Source organism: Eurytemora carolleeae, unplaced genomic scaffold (genome assembly GCF_000591075.1).
Source record: "Eurytemora carolleeae unplaced genomic scaffold, Eaff_2.0 scaffold873, whole genome shotgun sequence".
Classification (NCBI taxonomy): domain Eukaryota; kingdom Metazoa; phylum Arthropoda; class Copepoda; order Calanoida; family Temoridae; genus Eurytemora; species Eurytemora carolleeae.
In genome coordinates, this window is record NW_019396770.1 from 75,269 (window position 1) to 89,360 (window position 14,092).

Genomic DNA, 14,092 nt, shown 5'->3' on the forward strand with positions numbered 1-14,092 from the left:
AAGACGTGCAATCTATAAAGGAAAGTTATAGGTTGGAAACCCATCATTTTCTGGCACTTTTTATATGTACGTCCACTTACTAAGCTTTCAACTGTTAAACTAACTTAGTTCTACCAAATTCCCTAATCAAAATTTGAGCTAAATCAGTCAAGGAGGTCGTGAGTTATGATCAGACATACAAACAAATAGACATCCAAACAAAGATCACTACTATAAATAAATAGAGAACTAGGCTTCCACGGGGCACTATGCTCTCCAATTATTGTATTTACTTTAAGGATTGCTTTTCAAGCTGCTCTTCATTCTTCATAATTGTAAATATCAAATGTTTGAGCATTTTTCTGGAAGCATTGAAAGATTTCTAAAAATCCCCCAAAAAAATTCTAGACAAAAGTTTCAGTTTCAAGACAAGCGATAAACTTACACTTGGGTCATGTGAGATGTCACATAAATTTTGAGCCTGGTCGGTTCGACCGATTTAACATTTCTTACCCAAATTTGAGTATGTATTGTAATATACAATAAAAAGGTAAATACTCTCAAGCCAGAAGGGCTAAAACCAAGTTCATTCTAACCAAATATTAAACGATGTAAGGTACAGATAATTTATTAAATGATAAAAATAACAAACAATGCTTGATACAAATTATCTGGGAAATGAAGTTTGAGGTTGAGTTTCGACTAACGATCCAGTTCTCTTTATAACTCCTTGATATGAAGGTTCGTCGTCAACTGCCTGTGGATTCGGTACAGGTTGACCTGTTCCCTTCTATCAGGGAATCCCTGATGCTAACAAATTCCCAGGTCAATGGACCTGGCCTCTCTACCCGAGCCCCATCCTAGCGTCGGGTCAACCAACTTGAGTTTCCCGTCATACTATTTACAGATTCTAACTAGGGATAAATATTTTTATCCTTGAACTATCATCAAAAAGGATCACAACACCACGGCATTGTTACAGTATTGTATATAGTATATACTGTATAAAATATGCTTTGTAAATGGATTGAATTCCATTCTGTTTTCATGCATTTTAAATTCTGATTTTCACATTCCACATGTTTTTCTTTTTGGAATGCTTGCTCTTTAAGTCTTTAAGACTTTGAGCCTATGCATTGTAATTTATACACATATGCTCGTAAAGCTATCTACAGAATCAAAAACGGTTAAATAAGTACACCTTTTAGCTTTTATTTTTCCTGACCTTTGAAACATCTTTGAGTGGAAAGATAGACATCCTTATCCTAATCCCATAAATAGGGATATTATGAGTATTTAAAATAGATATTAAAATATCTCATTTATGTCTAGGAAATACGTTCCATGGAACTGCTTTTGAACAGATCTACACCCCTCCCTGTACTGAAGGAGAGTTTACATTTGAGGAGAAAGTTAAAGAGATATCTAAAGGGTATGAAACCCTAACTGGAGAAAATGGAGCAGTATTTACCAAGAGGAGAGTTGTTCTTCGACTTCAATATTCAGATAAATACCAGATAATAGAACAATCACAAGCATTCACAGGTAAATTAATTGTTTATCAAATTACTATTCCTTTAAAGGTAAATGAATGTCAGGTGAACCCCCTTTAAGATGGTGTTTTCCCAGAGGCATTTTCCCAAAGGCAGCTTCCCAAATTTGCAATTTACCTAAAAAAAAACTTTCCAAAGGTTAGGTTAGGCTGCAATGGGGGGCCAAGTGCTGTGGTTAGGATTGGCTAAGGGGCCGGATTCTACATGTAGAACAGGCCACACTAGTCAAATGTAGGTTTTATACAAAATAGCTAACCTTGCAAGGGGTTCTTCTAGATACCTTGAGTAAAAGATTCATGAAGAGAACAAATTATTTGGTGTATACAGCCTAAAAAAGTAATTGAGAATCTTAGTTTTGCCACTGTATTACCAGTTAAATACTCTAAACAATAATTCCATAAGCCAATTTCTTTGACCAACCTACCTGTAAAATCGGACCCTATGTCTTATATTATCAGTTAGACCTTTAAATTGTGTTGTAAAGAGCAATTATCTAAAAAAAGGGAATAAAGAATTATTTATAGAAATATTTTTATGGTGATACAGGGGAGAAACTATAAATATTAATTATTATTTTGCTGTACTCTGGTCATCAAATTTAAATTCATTCTCATCATGAATGTTTTACTTAAGTTACCTGGGAGAACCATGAAAGGTTGTTATTTTGTAACAATTGAATTTATCTTAAAAACCTACATTTCTCTAGTGGCTAGGACAGAATAGGGAAGTTGTTCTGAGAAATTGCACAGTTGGGAAGTTGCCCCCTGGGAAAATTAAAAAACTTACCTGGTTGTCCAAGAAATGTAATGCACAATTTAAATCTAAATAAAGAAATAAAGAAGTCTAAATGTATGAGACTGAACAGGAAACTAAATGAAAAAGCTAAATGTAGTTTTTAACTATTCTGGTATAGAACTTTCTCAAGAAATGGAAAATCTTCTCAAGCTTTGCTACTTTCCCATTATCTCTTAATCTTTCACAGGTTTTAGTGGATTTTTCTAAATTTTAAAGGAGACTAAATTGAAGGGAGATTTTTGCCACTCAGTAAGATGACCATGAATATCATCCTTCAATCTTCAGACAGGAAAAAACTAACCTTCCTTGTAATCATAAAACACCAGAAGATCTCAAAATGTTCCTTCATGCAGTTAAATCAGAAATCCTAGACCCAGAGAATAGAAATAAAATCAGACCTAACCTACCTCCTGGAGAATTAACAGATCTGAAAGAGTTGATCAGTCTTTAGAGAAACTGGATGATCACTTTAAACCTTGTGATAAGGGTGCAGGAATCATAATTCTGAAGTTTGAGAGTTACATGGAATCCTGTCTGAATGAACTTTCTAATCAACAACTGCAAGAGAATGGAAAACTAAATCCATACTATGTACAAGTTGAAAAGAAGAAAGTTATAGAAACAAAGAAACAGATAAAGTGTATTGTAAGTACTGCAGCTGATAAGTATTTCATCACAACTGAAGAACTTAATGCTATGCTGACTGATGACAAGAATCCAGCAAAGTTTTATCAGCTGTTCAAAGTACATAAAACTTACATTCCTGGAGATACTCCAACAAGAAGGCCTATTTTCATAGGCTCAGGAAGTTACACAGAGAATATAAATTTATTTGTGGACAATTTTCTGAAACCCCTTTCCAAGTTACACCCATCTTATTTTCAGGATATTCCAGATTTTTTGAGATGTATTGAAGAGATTAACAAAGATGATTTACCAGCCAACTTTATTCTATTCTCATCTCATTCTAATCTATACCTATGTCATTTGTGATTGAGCTGCTTAACATTTGTTTGAAAAATAACATATTTGAATTTGGTGGTAAACTGCACAAACAGTTGATAGGAACAGCAATGGGAATACATCCAGCCGGTGCTTTGGAAACGCCTCAACACGGAAACGTCTCAACGCGGAAATGCCTCAAAAACCAGTTTTGAGGAATTTCCGTTTTTTTTTGGGAAATCCCTCAAAACTGGAAAATGTTGAGGGATTTCCGAATATTTTTGAGGCGTTTCCTAATATTTAAAGTTGAGGTGTTTCCTCTTTTTTTTTGAGGCGTTTCCGTTTTTTTTTGAGGCGTTTCCGTTTTTTGAAAAAACTTTTAAAACTTTANACATTTTTATGGCTAAGCTTGATGATCAAATTGTGAAACTTGCAAATACATACAAAATAACTGATGAGTGCCCCCTGAAGATCTGGAAAAGATTTCTGGATGATTGTTTTGGAATCTGGACAGATTTTATTGAGAAAATATATCAACTCCTGGATGATATCATTAAATTTCATCCTTCAAACAAGTTTACTCTAAAACATAGTTCTCCATTTTATTGTGGTTTAAAGGATGAACATGACTGTTGGTGCCACTGAACAAAAATTATTCCATTTCTTTCCACAAAACTGTACATTGAAGATGGAAAAATCAAAACAGATCTCTACTGAAAACCCACAGATAGATGTGTGTACCTAATGTGTGTACTCTAATATCCATAGGAAGATTGAGATTAATGGAACTTTAAACTGTAAGACCAGAAATGTAGTTTACTGTATTACATGTAAGAAGTGTAAACTACACTGCATTGTATTAGACAAACAATAAGATCTTTAGATGAAAGAGTGAGAGAACATATTACATTACATTAGTAAATTTCCATTCAAACCAGCCTACAGGAGAACAGTATAACCTTCCTGGACCTTTTTTTAAAATAATCTTTTTTGTTTTTTTATTTTCTTATGGCTTTTAACAATTTTTTTTATTTTTTTATCGATTTTGATGGTTACATCATTTGAACTGACGAGGGTCAACCCAGACCGAAATATATTTTCAATAAATGTGGAACTAACATCTACTTGCTTACTCTAATGGCTTTTAACAATTTTTGATGGTTATATCATTAGAACTGACCAGGGTCAACCCAGACAGAAATATATTTTCAATAAATGTGGAACTAACATCTACTTGCTTGCATGCTCTACAGAGGTTTAGTCCAACACCATCACCGAATTTTAGAAGGCATATTTGAATGCAAATCTTCTATATGAAAATTGTGGTTGATCTATGAAAGTGTTTTTTCAATTTAGGCCCCTCTTAAATCTTGAAACATTGAATACAATTTTAAGTGGAACCAACCATACTTGAGCTGCATCTCAAATTTAAGCGGCATGGCTTAAATTCTTTAAATTTGGCCTTTGAGGATTTAATCACAAAAAATAAAAATGTGATATGAAGAGTTCAACCTTTTTCTAAGATAACTTTGCCATTCTTGCTATTAATTTTTTGAGATCTAGATATTTATTATCTCCGTATCGAGATTATATTAGTTGTACAAAATTGTTTACATGTATTAACCCATTAGTGACGAGACAAAAAATTTTTTCTGATCTTGCTGAAAAATACAGGGTTAACTCATTGTAGTGTCCATAGATTAGATCTAAAGTTTCAATTTTTTTCAATAAAGGGTTGTGGAGATACAGAGGCCGGCCAATTTTGTCCGGCTCGGACCAGGTCAAAATTGACCGCCCGGTCAATTTTGACCGTCTGAAAAAAAGACAAAAAAAGAGCAGTAAACATAAACTTTTTACACTGAACATAACATTAGCATAAAGTTGAAATATAAATGCACACTTTTCATAAAAATAAATAATTTTTAAAAACATTTTTTCACTGATTTATACCTGTTGTCCCCAGAGGTTTCAGAATTTAAAGATGTTGACATTGTATTTACCCCCCAAGTGAAGCCGGTTTAACCTATCGACCTGTCACCTATTTGCAAAACTTGGCATATATGTAGGAAGGATCTGGAATAAAACGAGACGACATTTGGTTTAAAAATAAAGGCGCTAAAAATTAAAAACCTTACCCGGTCAAAATTGACCGTCCCGTCACGAATGGGTTAAATAAAACTATTTTAAGATACTATCATGTACATACATTTTTAAATTAATTGAGAAGAAATCAAACAGATACATTTTATCGTTTTTTCCTGCTAAAATTGATGATAAATTTATATTCAAGTATTGATAAGACAGCATTTTTAGGATAAAAAACGAACTACATTATTTATAAAAGGATAGCATATTTGTATGCAATAAGACTGAGAGATATTACAAACAAAGTTAGTGTAATCGCATATTAGAAAATGCTAAACATAACTTTGTGCATGTTTTTAAACTACATGCAGGGGGGCTAGTTTTCTTTTTTAAATTAAAGAGAAATTATGTTATCTCGTTACATTTAAATTAAAAAGTGATTATGTTAGCTCGTTATTATTGAGGCTACATAATAAAAGGAACGTTATAATTAAGGAATGTACCAACGAGGAACATTGATGGTTCCTCGTTAATACTAACAAGGACAGTCAAAAAGACAAGACTGCAGTCTCTTTGTTGTCCCCATATTTTGTGAAGTCATGGTCCCTCGGCAGTGAAGTTTGTCCGCCGGTTCACGAGGCGTTTCAGTTCTGTTCAATCTGAATTAGTAACAAGAACCATTAGTTAATTTAAAGCATTCTTAAGTACTTTGATAGAACTCAAAAAAATTCAGATCATAGACTCTTTCTTTAGTGACGAATTATAGAATAGTATTTATAAACAAATATTTGTAAAAAAGTTCTGGTTGGATAGATAAGAACTTTACAAGAGCTATATAGGACTACTTAATTTTGTTGAATTTCAAGAATTATTATGACACTAAAATCTTTAATTCTAGACTTTTGACAACAAAGTCTATAAATACAGAATTATGACACAAAAATCTTTAAATCTAGAATTATGACAATAAAATCTTTAAATCTAGAGTTAGGATGATCAGATCTTTAAATCTAAAGTATAACAATAAAATCTTTAAATCATATTTAAGAGTGGGGAAATTTGATTCGATTTAATGGGGTTAAACCTTTGCATTCCAATGTGGTCCATGTACACGCCCTTCGACCTCTGTATAAAAAAAATATAAAATCCGGTGACATAGACGGAAATCTGCCAGTCTCATCTTGCTATTAATAATAAAGGTGTTTAGGGTACTTTTGTAAATCAGGCATGCAAATCTTTAAATGATTGATCGAAAATATGTCACCTGTCAATTAGCAGTACCCCCTTCAAAGACCTACAAATTGGCTTTTAAAAAAAAGGCTCAAAACTGTAATTGCCAAAGCACATTTTAAATAAGTTAGCTTCTTTTAGCCTGTTATGATCTATACTTTGCGCGCACTCAGCAGTATCGATTTATCAGTTTATGATAAATGAATTTTTTACTAAACCCTAATGCTAGAAAAAAATCATCGGCTAATCATGAGCTCATGTAACACTGTAAACTTGCGTGAAAAAACTCATGATAATCCTGTTTTACTTGGACCTCCTGATAGTGCCTCATGATAATCCGGTGTGTCATGATAAATCTGTCAGATTGGTCGAAAACTCCCATGTAAAGCTTTGTTAATGTTTAGAATTGTCTTTGTTTGCTGAGATTGTTGGCTATCTTGGGATATTCCTTGGTTTTTCTTTTCTTCAACTAGTTGATTTCTTTAAATATCTATACAATATTATAATTAAATGGATCTTTAAAATAAAAATAAATAATAAATAAAACAGTAATATTAACAGTTAGAACAAGGGTTTTCATACAAGTGGTAAGGAGATTCATATTCAGGCTAGGTGCCTAGATAGTAGATATTAATGGCCCTTACGGGAATTGAAAGTGACATCATAATGTTTATCCAGGGGAAAAGATCTCTACGGGAGCAAGTAATACATATTGACCACTGAAATTTTGGGACCCAGGGACACAAGCATCCAATAATATAGGACAAATGTGAGAATCTATACTCAACCAGGACTGGCTCTAAATGTCACACAGGGACACAAGCATCCAATTATATAGGACGAATGTGAGAATCTATATTCACTTAGGACCGGCTCTAAATATCACACACGGACACAAGTGTCCAATAATGTAGGACTCAAGCTTAGACTCTATACTCAACCAGGACTGGCTCTAAATGCCACACAGGGACACAAGCATCCAATAATGTAGGACTAACTCTCAAGATTGTACACAAGCTCTATCAGTCTATATCAATTATCTAGGTACAACATCTGCTTGTATAATTTAACGTGTACACAAGCTATCTTTCAAGCTAAATTTGATTCAATGCCAAATTGCACAATCTCAAAAGCTATCGATGTCAATCAGAAACTAGCTCGAATCAATGCTAAAACAATTATATTGGACGCTCGTGTCTCTGTGTGGCATTTAGAGTTGGTCCAGTTTGATTTTGTTAATTGATGGACCCGAATAGATACATCTCAATTGAATTGTAATGGAGTAGGTATTTGCTACAAGCCAACTAACAAAATCTTCTTTCCTTCCTTTTCTTGTTTGCTTCTTCAACAAAGATTTCAGAGGGTTGATAAGATATAAGTTTATTTTCATTTAATACATACACTATCCAATTCCTCATTATGCCCATCTTTCACAATATATCTAGCTAATGGTAAATTATCCAAAACGTTAGATATATAGTCCAAAACTCAGTGGTAAAGTTTTGATGATATCTGAATTTTCAACTTTTTCACTGTTTTTAACTAAAAATAATTTTATATAATTGTAGCCTGATTTAAAATTTTTTTTTTATTTTCCAAATTTTTAAACTTTTCAAACCAAGTGAATTCAATATAGTTATTGATCTTGACCAGGCCCGTAACCAGGATTTTTCCAGGGGGGTGCAAAGAAGCGCGCTGCAGGGAAATTTTTTTTTTTTTTTTTTTTTAGAAAGCAATGCTTGGTTTGTTTTTATGGTGGTATATGGTTTTCTTTATTACATTGTCAATGTTTGCTATAAAGACTAACCTTTTTAACAAGTGTATTTAAGCTTTTAAGGGTTACATTTTAGTGCCTGTACTGCTTTGTACTGCTTAACCAACAGAATCAAGTTATCATATGATAATGATATATTCACATTTCTTATTTATTTTTAAAAAAACTTTTCAACCGGGTCATATCAAGGGGGGGGGCCTAAAAGTCTGAAAGCTTACAGGAGATTATCAGTTCATTTCCATGGACTCCATGCATATAATTAATAAAACATACTGTTTTAATTAGGCTTAAACAACTGTTTATTGACTATGAGTAAATTAAGATGTTGTGTTATATTTAAATAACAGAGTGTACTGACTGATCAGCTGTTATGTTAGCCTGCGACAGCTGTGCTGTGGAGCACATGAGACAGGACTCAGGATGTTCAGGATGAGGTGACTTGATAGAGTACACCTACACACACAAACACACACACCCACTTTTAATGAGTAACAAACAATAAGATTATAATTTGGTTTGGGAAGGGAATCAACTCTTGCTTGAGCTATATTATAGGTAACTAGATTTTAGAAAATTATGAGAAACAATTTCTTTTATATGGGACTGGGGGGGGTGCACTTTCGTCATTGCACCCCCCTTTCAGAAGAAAGGGGGGTGCACATGCACCCTTGCACCCCCCCCCTTGCATAGTTACGGGCCTGATCTTGACGAAAGTAAAGTTGTACACTGTATGTCCAATAATTCTATTGCATGCTCTATCTATAAATCAATCAATGTTCGAGCAATGAAAAATTTAATAATGTTTTATTTTCAAAGCTTTACTGATTTTTAAAAAGTTTTACTTTTAAATTGGAACCTTCTCCAAGAAGCAGCCGGCGGGGCACCTCCATCTGCCGCCGCCGTCCACCGCTGGGTTATCTGAAAAAACACTAGAACTTTCTGGAGAATCAGAGCCTTCTCCAAAGACGACTTAACAATAAATAAATAAAAAGATCAAAAAGAGTGGAAGATATAATCAAACATAAAGGATGTCAAAAATCAGCACGAATTAAAAAGATGTTCTAAAGAACCTATATTTCTCCATTACAAATAAATCTATAATTTTTATTCTAAAAGTTATTAGTTCATCGTCGAAAAATACTAACAATCCACCACCAATTTATATTAAATAGCGTGAACAATAAACATGTAACTTACCTAATCTTTCCCTTTCATTTTTCTTTTATCTATATTTTTATATTTTTTTCGAATTGGGGGGAAATATTCCCATAACCTCTACTTTTGGAGGTTTTTAAATATTTCCTCCTGAAACACTTAATTTTGTACGTTTTTGTTAAATTTCATAAATAAATAATTTTTAACTTATAAGAAAAATCAGGGGTGAACATATTCTACTAAATTTTTCATTTTTATCCAGTTTTTCCAAGTTTTTCAAAGTTTTTTTTTTAAATCTGAGCCTTCTCCAAAATTTTAGGGGTAAATTTATTTTACTTACTCCTGTAAGGACCTGTTCCCTTGGAGAAACATTATGAAGTCACTTCCTGTTCCCGTAAGGGTCCTTTATATCTGCTTAAGATCAAAGTAAAGAGCCTTCAGTGAACTTTAAATAGTTTGTGGAAATAGTAAAAAAAAGTGCACGCAAAATGTCAGTGCCATCTTTGTTCTCAAAAAGCTTATCTTGATACACAAATCAAAATGTAAAATATGTGCACAAGAATAGTCAGTAGATCATGAGATAATCTTGACAAATAAAACTAGCCAATGAACAACAGGGACCTTCTGTTCCTTCTATCTGTTGAGTGGTTTATCTGATTCGCAACAGTTACCTTTAAACCTTTGACTGATCAAGTTAATCTTAAGTAACGCTTGTGATTGTACAACACTTTGTTTACAAGCTATTTTGAATTTAAAATATTAATATTTACTTTCTAGAAATGAGATAGGAAAAATTCTTCGATTTAAATGTAAAATATTCAGTAATTTTATTTCGGGGGACACAAGTAACGGATGAGATACGTATTCACACAGTCCGTATGTAGCATACAACGGTTTTTAAAGGAATACACGGGGGATTTCGATAGATTTACACACATATGTCTCTGAAATCAATAAACAAACAAAAAGATTAAAGAGGACTGTTGTAGGTCACTTGAAATTACCCTTACAGTCCCTTTGTGCAAAGAAAAAATTGATATTAAAAAATTTTGTTTTCTGTATATTTTTATTCACGGGAGGGGGGTTAGTTTATAATGTTTGGCCGAAAATATCCGTTTTCTATTTCAATAAACTTTAGAATTTTTAAACGTTTTTAAAGAAAATTATGATTTTGCAGCTATTTCATTGAACATACGAAGTTTACCAGGAAAATGGAACAATTTTTTGGACTTTTTACTAGATCTTAATCAAGGTGAATTTAAGTTTGATATAATCTGTATGCAAGAAGTTTGGACAATACCTAAATATTTCAAAACGAATATCCCTGGATATAAGCCTGTAGTACACAAACTGCGCAATCAAATGGATAATTTGTGTTCAACTGTAGGGGGAGGGGTAGCATGTTGGGTAAAAAATGAACATGATTTTGAGGTCCTAGAAAATATATCTGTCTTTGAGGAAAGAGTTTTTGAATCTATCTTTTTANCTTTATGGAAACTGTGACCATCTTTCTGGGCCATGCGCTGCAGCTAGGACACAATTTGCATTATTACAGAGTATGAATTAATGGTGTCATATACAGGGTTAGCCACAAGAAATGAGATTTTAATGACAACCTGAAATTCTGAAATAAACTGATCTGAATTTCATCTTCTGTTCGTTTTGAATGTAATATTGCAAAAATGTTTAAAATATTTGACATAAAGGAAACAACACCTTTACAACCTATGCATGCAAGGTAAAAGACTGAAAAGATTTTGCACAGTTGTCTTTAATTCGTGCAATGTACCATATTGATAAGTTTCCAAACAAAGCTGGGTTTCCAGACCAGTATTTATATCTTAACAAATTATTTGGACGAGCTTGCACACCAGGCAAGATACTGTTTGGTTACGGACCAGGAAAGGGGTGGGGGTGGGTTGAAAGGGGGAAGGTGGGTTGAAAGGGGGGAGGTCGAAAGGTAAGAGTTAGTATGAATAAAGGGGGAGGGTGAATATGATTTGACCGCTGAAAATCCTGGACGCAGTTGGGCTGGTCAGTCAGTCTGACATGAACCTGGGTGAATGGCAGGTCCAAATATTATAGTATGGGGAAGTCCCAAATCCTTAGAATTTATTGCAGCAAAATCTTTTGTAGGAAATCTTATATTAAGGTAAATTAATTATAATCTGTTTCGTTTCTAGTGAGCGCTTCGTAGAGCTCTCACCCTTGAGGGGGGAGTACAAAAGTAAACAAACGCCACCCAAACGTGTTTTGCGACATGAACGCTCCTCAATTGGTAATCAGAATTAACAAAAGTTAACATTAAACCGTTTATTTCTTAAAAATAAGACTATATTGACCTCTGCTAGAATTTGAATATAAACAAATACAATAATTTTTCAAAGTTTTGCAGAGTAAAAATATTTTTTATGTAACTTAAAATTAATTCAGTTTACAGATCTTTGTAGTTAATGAAAAACGAATGACTATAATGAAAGATATAAAACAAGATGAAAGCTGAAATTGGTAGGAAATTAAGCCTATATTTGATGGAGTTTGTAAATGCCAGAAATGAGTGGAAAATGCAAATCAAACCAAACTAAAACCAATAATTTGATATACATCATGATATTTTTCTAGGGTGGGGGGGGTGTAAAAAAAAATCGGCGCTCTTCGCGCGCGCCTAATTAAAAAAATGTACCCCCCCCCTACAGAATCCTTATTTACGCCCCTGAGTTCATGATTGGAGTTAAGATACAAAAAATTTAGCTGCCTGTTCACTAAAAATTATCTTACCGCGCCCAAAGTAATATCTATCTCCATTAAATAGATATTTTCAAAAAACCTTTACAATGTTTAGATTTTTGTATTTGCCTACTCGAGTTCAACATCTACAACAAAACTAATTACATGCATAGAAAGAACAAAAAATTTAGAAAAATTGGTCTCATCGCGCCCACTAGTGAAAATGAAGTATTAAGTTCATTAATTATTTCTAGCGCAATTCATTGCGCGCATGCACAAAGGTTCAAAAACGTAATTTTATTTCTAGCGCTTTATATGGGTTACTTATAGATTTATTTTCGAAACTGGTGAGTTATAAAGAAAGCTATATCAATATTACACGCCATAGGGCCATTAACAGAGTTTAATATGGTCTTATTTCTCAGAAATAAACAGTTTAATGTTATCTTTTTTATTTCTGATTACCAATTTAGGAGCGCGCAAGCCGCAAAACGCGTTTGGATGGCGTTTGTTTACTTCTGCACTCCCCCCCCCCCCCCTGCACCCTTTTCGACATAATAATGGCTCAAAAAAATATTTTGTACTACATATTTACAATACGTCTTTACACATCTTAATGTGACTGCAGACCTAATATCAGTTAGCTCTTCATTTGTATAGCAGCATGGATCCGATATACTGCGGCACTCTATAGAAACCTTCGTCTGATCAAGAAAATGAATATCCTCGTTTTACTGGCTAAAATTTTTCAATTTTTGATTAAAGTTTTAAATGGGAGTGTGGATTTGTATGCTGCAATTAAGGACATTGCTAGAATTCAAAATAAGAAAAAACGATTATACCTTTCTACTTTTTTTTATGTTTTACTCAGATATAAATGTTTCTAATTCGCCTATTTTAGTTCCAGATGCCAATCTTTAAATGCAGGGTCAATTGAAATGAGGTCCACACTCCACAGTCCCTTAAAAGAAACTTTTCATTGAATATATTACCTGAATGTAGACTAAAATACTAAGATTGTAAAAGTAATATTTCTTCACATAAAAATACCGATATTTCCGTTAGAATCGCTGCTTTACGATCAAAAGAGGAATTGGAGGCTCTAGTAGTAGACACAAAAAGATCCTTGGAAAACAATCTCTCTGGGATTGCGAGTTCAAATTTGAGGTAATACGGTTTTGTTTACATGAAAAACGATTCAAAGTGATTTAATTATGCATATTAATGTTTTAATATTAATGTTTTACATTATCATACAGAATGCATTGAGTCGCTGACGGGTCAACATGAACTCGATATCGGGGAATAAAAATAACAAAATAATATTTATCAATAGTTGGATTCTACAGTCAATTCAAGTGATCCATTTAAAATAATAGCATGTCCGATTTAGTACCCTTTACATATTTATCTAAATTACAATAAGCAGGATATCATCGTTTTTCTGATTTGAAAAATATAAAATTTCAAGGGAAAAAATAAGAATATATGATTCATTTGAGATTAGCCAAGGGTTCAAAGGATACTGTTGTGAATCCGACATACCACTCTCAAAATACAATCCCTTTGACCTAAGCGAGTATGTTGGGAATATGTGGAGAGAATGGGATCTTAAACCTGGAATATCTGATTCAGGGCTAGTAGGCTGAGAATGTGGAGGGGATGGGAGTTTAATCCTGGAATATCTGATTCAGGGCTAGTAGGCTGAGAATGTGGAGTGGATGGGAGTTTAATCCGGGAATATCTGATTCAGGGCTAGTATGCTGAGCATGTGGAGTGGATGGGAGTTTAATCCGGGAATATCTGCTTCAGGGCTAGTATTCTGAGCATGTGGAGTGGATGGGAGTTTAAT